Raw genomic sequence first — 14,911 nt, 5'->3', positions numbered from 1 at the left:
CCAGATGAGCACATGGGGGAGAGGGACTGCAAAACAATTTACTGAAATAATCAGCTTTTAAGGAAAATTGTATAATGCAAAATAAAAACGGCTAAAAATAAACGGAGTCTTGAAGCCCTTTTCCCATCTGAAGTTTTTCAGCAGCCTTATTTACATTAATCAGGAAAAAGTGTTTAGTAGAGGGGAACAGTACAATACCCTGTAAGGTTGCCAACTCTGATGGAAGCTATTCAGTAGTCACTGGGAAATTGATGCTGATTCCAGGAGACTCCAGGCCAATCCTGGAGGGTTGGCAACCAGGAGACTTTGGGCGCTTTCATTGAGTTTAGCAGTGGGCTGTTCCTTGGTCTCTCTCTCTCTCTCTTATCCACAGGAAACTGTAATCAAGATTGGCCAATTTAAAATGTAAAGTTTCCTGGGGAGGAGGGGAAGAGCAATTTCTCCCTAGGGAGGATAAGCCGTGTTTCCATAGTGGTGGTGCTTGTCGTTATATATTTATATTGCAGAAGTGCTTAAGGATCCCAAACAGGGATAATGATTAATTATTATTTGTATTAAGGTGATGACTAGATGGACTATTAGTCTATGCTAGCAATTTAAATATTTTTAATGTGATGAATTAGCATTTCCCCTGGATGCTTTATCCATACCTCCTTCCTAGCTGGTACCACCCACTAATTAGGATGCACTGGCTCCTGGTGGATGGGTGTTGGTGGCTGCATTGTCTCATTGCAGATGTCTCTATGGTGGTCTTTCTACCACCAGGGAGCCTGCTACTGCAGAAGCTAGAGTAAGCCAAGAATGAATTTGACCTTTCTCCTGCATATTTCATTTCTCATTAATTTCACCAGCTGAGATGTAGAACTGAAGTCCTGATAATTTGCTGTCCTTTAGTTATATCACCAGGGGATCTTTAAAGTTGTAGGGGTGTTAACACCACTGTTCAGCCAAAGGCCAGCTCTGAAAATTATATTCTGCCTTCCTAAATTTCCCCTGCAGTTTGTTTGTGAAATCACTTTCCGTGCTAAACCATTGTGTTCCATCCCAGAGGTGGCTGAATTTCTTGGGTAGATAGTAATCTCTTTTAATGGTTTGTGTCTTTGTAAATGCCTGGGGATATAGAAGGTGCTTTGTCAAAATATTATTTAAACAGATAATGTGTCATTCAGTAAAATACATTATCCTTTAATAGAGTGCAGAAATATTACAATCTTATAAACAAGCTGCCTCCTTTCTCTTTGACCTGGCTTCCTAGAATATTGCTGTAGGCGACTCTGAATTCACATCTCAGACTATCCTCTCTACTCTTCCTTTAACATAAAAACCAAAGAATGGCTATACTGGGTCAGACCAATGTTCCATCTAGCCAGAACTGTGCCATCTGACAGCGGCCAATGCATATGCTTCAGGGGGAATGAACAGGGCAATTATCAAGTGATCCCATCCCATGTCATCTAGTCCCAGCATTTGTCAGTCAGAGTCTTAGCCATCTTGGCTAATAGCCACTGATGGATCCATCCTGCATTAACTTCTGTAATTCATTTTTAAACCCAATTATACTTTTGGCCTTCACCACATCCCATGGCAATGAGTTCCAGAGGTTTACTGTGCATTGTGTGAAGAAGTACTTCCTTTTTGTTTGTTTTAAAACTGCTGCCTATTAATTTCATCAGATGATCCCTGTTTCTTGCAGTATGTGAAGGGGGAATTAATACTTCCCTGTTTGCTGTTTCGAAACCATTCATGATTTTACAGAGCTCTGTCATATCATCCATTAGTCATCTTTTTTCTAAGCTGAACAGTTCCAATCTTTTAAAATCTCTCCTCATAAGCTGTTCCATACCCCTAATCATTTTTGTTGCTCTCTCTATACCTTTTCCAATTCTAATATGTCTTTTTTAAGATGGGGCAACCAGAACTGAACACAGTATTCAAGGTGTGGGTGTACAATGGATTTATATAGTGGCAAATTCTGTCCTGCTATCTATCCCTTTCCTAATGGTTCCTAACATTTGGCTAGCTTTTTTGACTGCTGCTACACATGGAGCTGATGTTTTCAGAGAATTATCCATGATGACTCCAAGATCTTTCTTGAGTTGTAACAGCTAATTAAGGCCCCATAATTTCATATGTATAATTGAGCTTATGTTTTCCAATGTGGATTACTTTGCACTTATCAACATTGAAATTCATCAGCCATTTTGTTGCCCAGTCACCCAGTTTTGCCAAATGCCCTTTTAACTCTTCACACTTTGCTTTGGACTTAACTATCTTGAGTAATTTTGTATGATCTGCAAACTTTGTCACTTCACTATTTAGCCCTTTTTCTAGATCATTTATGAATATATTGAATAGAGCTAGTCCCAGATCCTTGGGAAACCTTGCTATTGACCTCTCCCTGTTCTGAAAACTGACCATTTATTTCTGCCCTTTGTTTCCTGCCTTTTAACAAGTTATTGATTCCTGCGAGGACTCCCTCTTATCCCCTGAATGCTTACTTTGCTTAAGAGTCTTTGGTGTGGGACCTTGTCAAAGGCTTTCTAAAAATCTAAGTAAATTATATAAATGGGACCACCCTTGTCATATTTATTGACTCCCTAAAAGAATTCTGATGAATTGATGAGACATGATTTCCCTTTACAAATGCCATGTTAACTCTTCTCCAACAAATAGTGTTTGTTTATATGTTTGATAATTCTGTTCTTTACTTTAGTTTTGACCAGTTTGCCTGGTACTGAAGTTAGGTTTACTGGCCTGAAATTGCCAGGATAATCTCTGGAGCCTTTTCAAAAAATTGGCTTTACATTAACTCTCCTGCAGCCATCTGGTACAGAGGCTGATTTAAGTGATAGGTTATGTATCATAGTTAGTAGTTCTGCACTTTCATATTGGATTTCCTTCATAACCCTTGGGTGAATGCCATCTGGTCCTGGTGATTTATTACTGTTTAATGTATCATGTCACATTTCCAAAACCTTTCCTACTGATACCTCAGTTTGGGATAGTTCCCTAGCTTTGTCACCTAAAAAGAATGACTTAGGTGGGGAATCTCCCTCACATCCTCTACAGTGAAGGCTGATGCAAAGAATTCATTTAGCTTTTCTGAAAAAGCCTTGTCTTCCTTGAGTGCTCCTTTAGCACCTTACTCATCCAGTGGTCCCACTGACTGTTTGACAGACTTCTGCTTCTGATGTACTTAAACCAAAATTTTCTGTTAGTTTTTGTGTCTTTTGCTAGTTGTTCTTCAAAATCTTTTTTTTTGCATGCCTAATTATATTTTTACACTTGTCTTGCCAGAGTTTATGCTCCTTTCATTTTCCTTAGGAGGATTTGACTTCCAATTTTTAAAGGATACCTTTTTGCCTCTGTCTGTCTCTTCTACTCTGTTGGTATGCCATGGTGGCATTATTTTGGTCTTTTTACTGTTTTAAAAATTTAATTACAGCCTCTATTGTGTTGTTTTTTAAGTTTCCCTGAAGCTTGCAGGCATTTCACTCTTGTGACTGTTAGTTTTAATTTCCATTTAACTAGCTTCCTCATTTTTGCGTAGTTCCCCTTTTTGAAGTTAGGTGCTACTGTGGGTGAGTTTCTTTGGTACTTCCTGCCTCACCCCCCACCCCCAAGGATGTTAAATTTAATTACATTATGGTTGCTATTTCCAGCTGATTGAGCTATATTCACATCTTGGACCAGATCCTGAAGAATTGCCTCTGCTCTTGTGGGTTCCAGAACTAGCTGATCCAAGAAAGTCATTAATGATTTCTAGAAATTTTATCTCTGCATCCCGTCCTGAGGTGACATGTACCCAGTCAGTATAAGGATAGTTGAAATCATCCATAATTATTGAGTTTTCTGTTTCTGTAGCCTCTCTAATCTCCCTGAACATTTCATAATCACTGTCCTGGTCAGGTAGTCGATAGCATATTCCTACTGCTATACTCTTATTATTCAAGCATGGAATTTCTATCCATAGAGATTCTGTGGTACAGTTTGATTCATTTAAGATATTTTACTATATTTGACTCTGTTTTCTTTTACATATAGTGACCTTAGAACCTATTAAAAATTGGGTACTCAAAAGTGGAAGCACCCCAAAATCACTAGTCCCTTTTGGCATATTTAGGCCATGTAGCTCTCGAATTCTAGACCTTTTACAAAGTTGTTTCATATTTTTCCCCTGCCGAGAGAATCACAGGGGCAGCCTTTTGAATATTTGGTGTTAGACTTCAGTAAAGAAAGCTTAAATTTTTATTAACTTGTTTTGACTCTGAGATAAAACAAATGCACATTTAAGTCTGCTGTAACAGTGGATAATCCTTTTGCCTTGACTACAGCCTCATCATCTAAGAAAAATGTTCAAGTAGTTTTTTGTCATTTGCTATTCCCAGTTTATAATGATGTTGCCCTTAATGCCCATCGAGCTGGCAAAGAAATTTTAGATGCACTTCTCTGCAGCATTTCAGTCTCTGTGAGACGTTGTAGAGACTTTTAATCAGGGCAATTATGTCATGAAGGAGGCTCAGAGGAGTTTTGCACAATGGAATATTTTGTTTAGCACTTTTTTACAGCTAGCTTCAAATGATGAGACAGACAGTGTGTGCATAAAGCTGGAGGCTATTCTTTTTGCATTAAATGTTACTGTTGCAGACACAAGCTATGCTTTTGTAGAACTGTGTGGCACTTCTTTAAAGCCGGCAAATAAAATACTAGTTGTGGTATCATAAGGCATCAGGAAAGAAATAATTTCCTATAGATCTTTATTAGCAACAGGTCAGCAGATCTATATTTGTTCTTTTGCAGACAGATGACAGCATCTTTCCTATCTCCTGGTGATGCGCACAGGATTTCACTGGCCATACTGAAATATTTTATTGATCACATTATGAGAAATCAATTCAAAAGTTGCCCAGGTCGTCAATTCTGTGATATCTTCTATGTATGCAACATCAGGTCTGATTGCTCGTCACTGTGGCTGAGAACAGAATACCTCGGGGTGCCCAATTATAACGGAAGTGAGGGAAAATTCAGAAAAGTAATTTTGGCTTCTTTCATTGCCTTTATGTTGGCCTCCAAATGAGCAACCATTCCACTCCTTTCAGATTTCACAGCAGCAAGAGCACTAATGGCAACTCTCTGCAATTTCAACTTCTCATGTCCATGAGTTTGAATCAATGCTTTCCTCTCCACGTTTAGTAAAACAATTTTCCACACATGCTGAGCAGCTATTCTTGTCTGTACGTGTTTTCAGGTGGGCTAGATAAACTGGAAAATTTTATGGAGAACATTCTCCCCCGCCCCCCCCCCCCCATCAGGTATGGATCGATAGCAGACCACAATTCTTTGAGGGGGTTGGGAGATCATGCAAGTAGGGGGACAATTCCAAAAGCAAACCCCTTAAACAGGGCTGAAGAAGTAGGAAAAAATGCAGGTCCAATTAGCAAGATCTTTTCCTTAGGGATAAATTTTCAGATATGAAAGTGAAATGAGTTAACACAGGGCTGGTTCTAGGGGTGGACACCCTAGGCACAAACATTATTTTTGTTTATTCTGCTGATGGACCAGGTGTGTTGTGGGTTTTTGTTTGTTTGTTTGTTTATTTGTTTTGGTTGGCCACTATGGAGGGGTGGGCTAAAAATGCTTTTCCACCCTGGCTGGCAAAATGGTTAGGGCTACTCCAGACTTAAGATAAGCAGGAAAGGAAAACAAACTCCTCCATTTCTATCTAAGGTACATACATTAGTCCCCATTACCAAAGTATCTGAGCACTCACAGTCTGTAACATGTATATCTTCACAACACCTCAGTGACATAGGGAAGTGAATATAAGACCGTAAGAATGGCCATACTGTGTCAGACCAATGGTCCATCTAGCCCAGTATCCTGTCTTCTAACAATAGCCAATGCCAGATGTTTCACAGAGAATGAATGGAACAGGGCAATTATTGAGTGTTGTCCATACCCAGCTATTTGCAGTTAGAGGTTTAGGGAAATCCACAGCATGGGGTTGCATCCCTGACCATCTTGGCTAATAATCATTGATGGACCTATCCTTCATTAACTTACCTAATGCTTTTTTGAACCCAGTTATATCTTTGGTCTTCACAACATCCTCTGGCAATGAGTTCCACAGATTGACTGTGCTATTTGTGAAGAAATACTTCCTTATGTTTGTTTTAAATCTGCTGCCTATTAATTTCATTGGTTGACCCCTGGTTCTTGTGTTATGTGAAGGGGTAAATAACGCTTCTCTATTCACTTTCTTCACACCATTCATGATTTTATAGAGCTCTGTCATATCCCACATTAGTCATCTCGTTTCTAAACTGAATGGTCCCAGTATTTTTAATCTCTCCTCACATGGAAGCTGTTCCCTACGCCTAATCATTTTTGTTGCCCTTTTCTGTACCTTTTCAAATTCTAATATTTTCTTTCAGATGGGGTGAACAGAACGGCACACAGTATTCAGAGTGTGGGCATATCATGGATTTCTATAGTAGCATTATGATATTTTCTGTCTTATTATTTATCCCTTTCCTAATGGTTTCTAACATTTGGTTAGCTTTTTTGACTGCCACCTCACACTCAGCAGATGTTTTCAGACAACTATCCACAGTGACTCCAAGATCTTTCTTCAGTCATAAATGCTAATCTAGACCCCATCATTTTGTATATATAGTTTGGATTGTGTTTTCCAGTGTGCACTGTTTTGCACTTATCAACATTGAAATTAATCTGTCATTTTGTTGCCCAGTCACCCAGTTTTGTGAAATCCCTTTGTAACTCTTAGTTAAGTCCAAAGCAGACTGCTATCTTGAGTAATTTTGTATGATCTGCAATTTTTGCCACTTCACTGTTCACCCATTTTCCAGACCATTTATGAATATGTGAATATGCTCTAACCATTGCACTAAAAGTTATAAGGTGGCACCATCATCCCCTCCCTCCACCTCTTTCCATTTTGTGGGGAGTGGGACAGGCTCCTAACCATGGGCGGTGGCTGGAGCCCCCCTTTGGGGAGGTTAGCCCTGGCTCCACCGCTTCCTCCCCGCCACCAGGTCTGGAGCCCTGAGATCCCCTGCCCCTTCTCTGCGGGTGGAGCCCTGAGAGCCCCTTGCCCCCAGTTGGCCGGAGGAGCCCTGGGCCAGCTGGAGGAGCCCCAGGCTGGCTGAAGTCCCAAGCACCCCCCCCACACCTGTTCAGAGGAGTCCTGGGCCAGCTGCAGCTGTGCCGCTCCTCCCCTCCCCAGATCCCAACCCGCCCATGGAAAAGTATCTCTCAGGTCCAGAAGAAGCTTTTTATTATGCCCCATGCATGTGACGGGGCGGCTGAGGAGTCCAGGGAGATTACTGATGAACCCAGGAAGCTAAATAGCACATACCGCCTCCTCAGCCAGCCCAGAACCTGCATGGGGCATAATAAATCAGAAACTCCCCCCCCCCCCGAATCCCACAATTGAGGGTCTGGTGGCCATGACAGCACCAGGGGAGGCTGAGCCTCTCCTGGCCTATTATATCCGCCACCCATGCTCCTAACACGTTTTTACAAGACATGACTTTGGTGTCTAATCTGTCTGACTCCAGGAGAGGGGTTCCCAGTTGTGGGCCACTAGCAAAGGTAGGCACCCCTCTTTGGCCCACACTTAGGCACCTATCTCAGTGAGAGGGGTAGAGCTGAAAACATACCTCTGTTGTCAACATCTCCATTTGGCTAGCATAGGCAGCTCCGCACCTAAGAATGTGAATCACATTCTTAGGTGCCTAGCTCTCCCCAGGCATTGTATAGGAACCCTAGATACCTAACTCAGGTTTTTTGGATTGCAGTGTTGTTCCTGGGATTTTCTAGGCACCTGAAAATTAGGCATCAAAGTTCCTTGGTGGATCCAGGCCTCAGTGACTTGCCCAAGGTCACACAGAAAATCTTTAAGAACAGAGAATTGAGCCTAGATCTCCAGTCTCAGGCTAGCATGCATGGGTCAATCTTTCTCTCAGTTGGTGTTCAACCCAATCCTCTGAGACTGGGTGTCCAACCTTGCCATACGATATAGGGGCACTGCCCCAGTGAACAAGGGATTAACCTCAAGTCAGATTCCCCCATCCCTTGAAAATGTGCTCAGGGTAAGAACTATAGAAATGGTTTGTACCAAAAACAGAAGGGAGAGGAGGGGCCTTTGAGAAGGTCAGGTTTCACACCCAGGATCTCTAGAACTTCTATTTGGGCTAGGTTTCACTTCTTCCCATTACAGGAAGAAGGGCGAACATATGTTAACTTTATGATCGGTTTCTTTTATGGTATATAAATGTGTCTACTTTAGCTGATAGAATAAGAACTCAGTTAATTTACTATTCACGAGAAGCTAATATCAGTACAGTTCTTGCAGCAGACATCAAGTCTCTGACTTTGTTGAGTCATATGTACTGGAATTGTGCAATTAAATATGACCAAATAGACAACAATCATATCTGTAGGGAATCTGGGTTTTGTGATATTTCCAATCATGTGTATTTATTTAAAAAAATCTCGATGAGTGCAATGTTCTCTCTAGAGACAAAACCAACAAACTGCGTTGTGCGATTTATATAAAGAAGCAATTAGTCCCACTCAGAAAACACATTTATCATATATCCCAGCTGTAACTAGAAGAATTAACTGGGGTCTTTCTCAGGGAAAAAACTAGCAGCTGACACTCCTATCTAAAGAGGCATATATTAGTCCTCTCCTGCAAGCACTTACACCTGTGCTTAACTTTATGCACATGAGTAGTCCCAGTAAAGTCAATTGAACTACTCCTGTATGAAGTTAGGGGGTGTCCACCCACCGTTTGGAACACTTTGCAACACTGAAAAAAACCATACAAAATGAAGCACCACCGCCTTAATGTGTTATGTAATTTATGGGCAGCCCCTTAAGCACATGTGTAAATGCTTCCTGCATCAGGGCCATACTTAGAAAAGCCCCTCCTCTGAGGAGCTCACATAATTTTCCTATTTCAGTTCTTTCTGGAAGGTAATTTAAAGCTCCTGTCCCCCTCCACAGTTAGTGCTTAGGAGCTCTTTGTTTAAATACAAAATGTTTCCTTCCATCTACTCTGTTTCATCAGACTTCTTCATGCAATCAAGTTATAATATCCTAATTTGTTACCAGACGTATTGTCCTATCAGAACTAATGGACTGTATCATCTTTGCATAGAAAATGATCATAAGATGGACTCGGAGGACCTCCCCCAAACATTCATTAATATTAACAAAGAAAAAGTTAATAGTTAAAATTAAGTTAAAGTTTCCATAAATAACAAATGTTCTGATTCTTAAACATTTGATTTTAAAATGGTCCATGCTGTTGCTGAGATTTGTAAAGACTCTGTTTACACAGGACCCAACACATTTTTGCATTGCTACTGTAAAGCCAACCATCAGAGGGAGGACAAGTTTATTAGCAAGTTATTTTCCCAGAGTTATATGTGGGAGAAATCAATGTGACTGATGTATAGATGAAGAAATTGGTTAAACTTTTAATTTTATTGATTAATTTACCTACTTAATTTCAAGTTCAATTAGGAACAGATGGTGGTGGTGACAAAGCAATAGCTGCGAAATAGCAATAATAAGCACAGTGGTGGAGGCAATGCTTTTTTCATGCACTGTAAGACGTTGCAGACAATAGAGAAGGAGAGAGCTAAATAAGCTGGCTATTTTTAAAGCACATTCTTTGTTATCAAAAATGCATTTTAAATCTTCAGGCTTTGTTCTGAATTTAACAGATATCACAGCAACCGTGACACTATCTGTGAACACTGAAAAGTATGTGATGCTACCTACTCAACAAAATCTCCATCAGCTGAAAATAAAGATTACAAATCTGCAAGCAGTTCACAGTGTCCTTTAAGCAGTCATCTGGCAGAAAAACGACTTTGTCTCATTTTCTTTGATGTCTAGAGTTCATACTGTTGAGAATGTCTGTACTGCAGTATGCCATGGAAAGCCTTTTAAAATCCCATTTTAATTTTTTGTCCCCTCTATTGTCACCATTAGACAGGCACCACAGCAGTGGAGGTTGATCATTGCAACTATCTACTGTCCTAATATTAGATCCTTGGTTCCATCAGTTGGTGTTTGGTGCCTAAGGCTTCAGAAGGATTTAATATGTAGCACTCTTTTCATGGCCAGGGCACTTTATGGTTGTTATCCAATTAATCTTCACAAGAGCCAGGGAATCTGAGACAGAGAAGTTAAGTGACTTGCCCAAAGCCACTGGTGGAGTCAGTGTGAAAGTAAGGACTAGAATTCAGAATGTTCTGATTCCTAAATCATCTGGCTGCTCCCTATACCTCAGTGTAATTTTTTCTTTACCTGAAGTAAGTACATTGGTAAGTGAATGCTTAGCACCTTCTAATTGCCACAAATTATAATCCTAAAGGTCCACTAAAATGCACTCTCCTGTGTGAATAGTGGTAACCAATCAATACATAGCATAGCAGGGAGGATCAGGGAGAGATATTTGGTCAAGGCCAGTGGGATTAAAAGAACCATGGCTTCTTTAAATTACATGCAGAGCAGAGAGGACCTAGGTTTTAAAGGTCTTTCCTGCAAGACCCACATGAAATTCTTTTAACCTGGATGAAGGACGGAATCAACCCTACTGGGATTTGAACTTTTGTTTGCAGGGAATCTGGGTATTTGAAACTTGATGCTGAGGTTCTACCTCACAAAATGAATATGGAAAAAATGAGATCTTCTTACCCGACAGATCTACTTCCTTTATGTGGTCTGTCATAAACATACAGCTAAGGGTAGCATAAAATCCCGCCTTTATCTGTAAGGGGTTAGGAGCTCAAATAACCTGTTTGGCACCTGACCAAAAAGACCAATAAGGGAAGAAGATCCTTTCAAATCGGTTGGGGGGGGGGGGCTTTGTTTGTGCTCTCTTTGTTGTTCTCTCCAGGAAAGAGAGAGACCAGGGCAGGAAAAAAATTCTCCTAAAACCCTACCTGAAATAAGCATCTAAGATTGCAAATTGTAAGTAATAGCAAGGAAATGCATTAGATTATCTTTTGTTTTAGCTTGTGAATTTTACCTATGCTAAGAGGGAGGTTTATTCCTGTTTTTTGTAACTTTAAAGTTTTGCCTAGAGGGGAATCCTCTCTGTTTTAAATCTTATTACCCTGTAAAATTACCTTCCTTCCTGATTTTACAGAGGTGCTTCTTTTACTTTTTCTTTATAATAAAGTTCTGTTTTTAAGAACCTAATTGGTTTTTAGTGTCCGGTCTGTGCTCACCTTGTTTACCTATTTGGTTGGTATATTATTCTCAAGCCTCCCCAGGAAAGGGGGTGAAGGGGCTTGGGAGGATATTTTGGGGAAACAGGAACTCCAAGTGGTCCTTTTCCTGAATCTTTGTCTAATTCACTTGGTGGTGGCAGCAATACCGTCCAAGGACAAGGAAGAATTTGTGCCTTGGGGAAGTTTTTAACCTAAGCTGGTAGAAATAAGCTTAGGGGGTCTTTCATGAGGGTCCCCACATCTGTACTCTAGAGTTCAGAGTGGGGAGGGAACCCTACCATCTCTGCCACCATGTCAGCTTTTAAGTGATTTAGGAGCCTGAGGCTATGTCTTGACTACAAAAAAGAAATGTGTGTTTCACATTGAAATAGCTAATTCACTGCAAAATCCTAGTGGAGACAAGACACAAGTAGTTTTTACCTCATTATAGCTATAGTCAGGCCCAAGTGGGGCTGTAGGATTGACTTTGACTATGAGTCTATTAGAAATTAGTTCTTTAAAAGAGAGAGACAGGATATTTTAAATTAAAACACAGTAGAAGTTTCAAAAAGTTGAACTCAAAGAGAGGTTCTGTGGCCTGCGATGTGCAGGAGGTCAGACTAGATGATCATGATGGTCCCTTCTGGTCTTGAAGTCTATGAGTCTATAATCTGTTTGAATCCAATGCTAATTAAATTGAAAAGTGTCATGTTTTTAGAAGAGAGCTTCATGAAGGGTTTTATGACTTCTTTTGAATCATTGTGTTCTTATCATGATGTGTAAACAAGGGCTGAAATGTTTATTTTATTTATAAATATATTTTATTTATAGTGATATTATTGCTTATTACCTTTAATATCAGAAATACCACATCTGGTTTTTCTGTAATACTGTTTGGAGAGCTCAATTTATGTGGACTGAATTCTCTCTCCTTAACTGAAGGATAGCATAAAGTGATGATGGTGGATCTTTAATAAAGACATTTCATAACAACTGGGGAGTTTTCTTTGTTTGGGTTTTTTTTTTTTGAAAGCAGGGGAAAAAATTGAAAAACTCACCCACAGCAAACCTTCTCAGGCCTCTTTTATACAACTTTATTTTCCCTATGCAGGTCACTATTAGGCAGAATGTAAAGTTTAATTCTGTTGAACCATCACAAGCAGTTAATTCCTTTCACAATATTTATCTTAACAAAACAAAGTGAGAGAAAAAAGTCACAGACCAAAAGTGAAGGGACTTGCTTAAGTACATGAGGTCAGTTGAAAAACAAAATATGTGGTGGTGAGTGATAGAGAAAATTGTCAATTGGCTCTTGGAAAAATAAAATTGTCAGGCCACTCTTTCTGAGACAAAGTTGTCAACTGCTGTATGTCTCAAAGAACAAAATGATTAGTTGCTGAATAAGGTAAAAGTAGTTGGGTGTAAAAGAAATTTCAGATGCGTATTTTTTATGCAAAGTTCTTAGCCATGTCAGTAAAATAATAGAGTATTAATTCACTTGCAAACTGAAATTTATCATTTTTAACATCTACGCTGTTTGAACTGAAGTAAACGTCAGCAAGACAAGCACGATATGCATAGCATAAGCACAGAAGAAATTAAGGCCCCCCAGTTCCGCAAACATTTAAATACTACTACTCATCTGAATGATCCCACTGAGTTCAAGACATGAATAAAAGGTGGCGCGTGTATCTTTATTATACATAGATAGGCCCAGGACACAAACTACACATTTGAATCCAGAGTTTAATTTCCCCACTTTGTGGCCCATGTAGGTAAAAGGTTTTGTTTTTAAAATATTTCCTAATGTGTCTTAGATTAATGGTAGGTAATCCATACTGGGACGAAGTCTTCCATTTTTAATAGGTCATAACTTTCTTTGTGGCTGATATTTCCAAGCTGGGCATTATCTCAGACGTTTGAGCAAAATCACTGTAATTGCTTTTGAATTCTACTTGTATACATTAAAAAAAAAAAAAAACACCCCATGATCCACTCCTCAGTTTTGCATATGTGTAACTCAAATATGTCTGAAGAAATCTTGTTCTAAGTTGTCTTATTTTGTAGACATTACAAAGATCTAAGGCATTAGCCAGTTTTATAGGAAATTGGCTTAGTCGCTTCATGAGCATTTGAAGTTCATCCAGGCATGCTAATATTTGTTTTCTGCTTGTCAAGGTTCCTCCCCCACTCTGAACTCTAGGGTACAGATGTGGGGACCTGCATGAAAAACCTCCTAAGCTTATCTTTACCAGCTTAGGTCAAAACTTCCCCAAGGTACAAAATATTACACCCGTTGTCCTTGGACTGGCCGCTACCACCACCAAACTAATACTGGTTACTGGGGAAGAGCTGTTTGGACGCGTCCTTCCCCCCAAAATACTTCCCAAAACCTTGCACCCCACTTCCTGGACAAGGTTTGGTAAAAAGCCTCACCAATTTGCCTAGGTGACTACAGACCCAGACCCTTGGATCTTAAGAACAATGAACAATCCTCCCAACACTTGCACCCCCCCTTTCCTGGGAAATGTTGGATAAAAAGCCTCACCAATTTGCATAGGTGACCACAGACCCAAACCCTTGGATCTGAGAACAATGAAAAAGCATTCAGTTTTCTTACAAGAAGACTTTTAATAAAAATAGAAGTAAATAGAAATAAAGAAATCCCCCCTGTAAAATCAGGATGGTAGATATCTTGCAGGGTAATTTAGATTCAAAAACATAGAGGACCCCTCTAGGCAAAACCTTAAGTTACAAAAAGATACACAGACAGAAATAGTTATTCTATTCAGCGCAATCCTTTTCTCAGCCATTTAAAGAAATCATAATCTAACACATACCTAGCTAGATTACTTACTAAAAGTTCTAAGACTCCATTCCTGTTCTGTCCCTGGCAAGAGCAGCATCCAGACAGACACAGACCCTTTGTTTCTCTCCCTCCTCCCAGCTTTTGAAAGTATCTTGTCTCCTCATTGGTCATTTTGGTCAGGTGCCAGCGAGGTTACCTTTAGCTTCTTAACCCTTTACAGGTGAGAGGAGCTTTCCCCTGGCCAGGAGGGATTTCAAAGGGGTTTACCCTTCCCTTTATATTTATGACACTGCTTAATCTAAATCTAGAGCAATTTAGAACATTTTCAGTGCAAAGAAGTGCTTTAGCTTTGGATTAGTATAAAGTGTGGCACCCTAAATTATTTCAACAATGTTGATCTACGTGAATATGAGGAAAAAGCAATTCTACTTGGCATTAAGGCCTGAAATATCACACCACCTTCCTTATTTTACACACACAAAAAGCCTCTTCAAGTAGAATTTAATGGGACAAAGTTTGTGTTTAAGTGTTTTGCTGATTCAGGGCCTCGTGTAAGGAGATAGGTGGCTTTTCAAACTTAATGGCATGTCTACACAGCAAAAAAGTGTGTATGGGTTAGCCTACCCAAGCTAGCTTGAATCCAGTACGCATGGGTAACAATAGCAGTAAAAATGCTGTGAGTGTGGGAAGTGCCCAGACATTAGCTCCCCAAAGACAATATCCAGGGGGGATAACCAACACCTGGGTGTGTGTTGAAAAACTACCAACAGCCATTGTCCAGCAAGGGAGCTACAACGCAAGGACTCACCTGCACAAGGCCACACCAGTGGAATTGCTCAACCTTGCC

Source organism: Caretta caretta, chromosome 4 (genome assembly GCF_965140235.1).
Source record: "Caretta caretta isolate rCarCar2 chromosome 4, rCarCar1.hap1, whole genome shotgun sequence".
In the NCBI taxonomy this organism is placed as follows: domain Eukaryota; kingdom Metazoa; phylum Chordata; order Testudines; family Cheloniidae; genus Caretta; species Caretta caretta.
Note: the sequence above shows the minus strand (reverse complement) of the source record.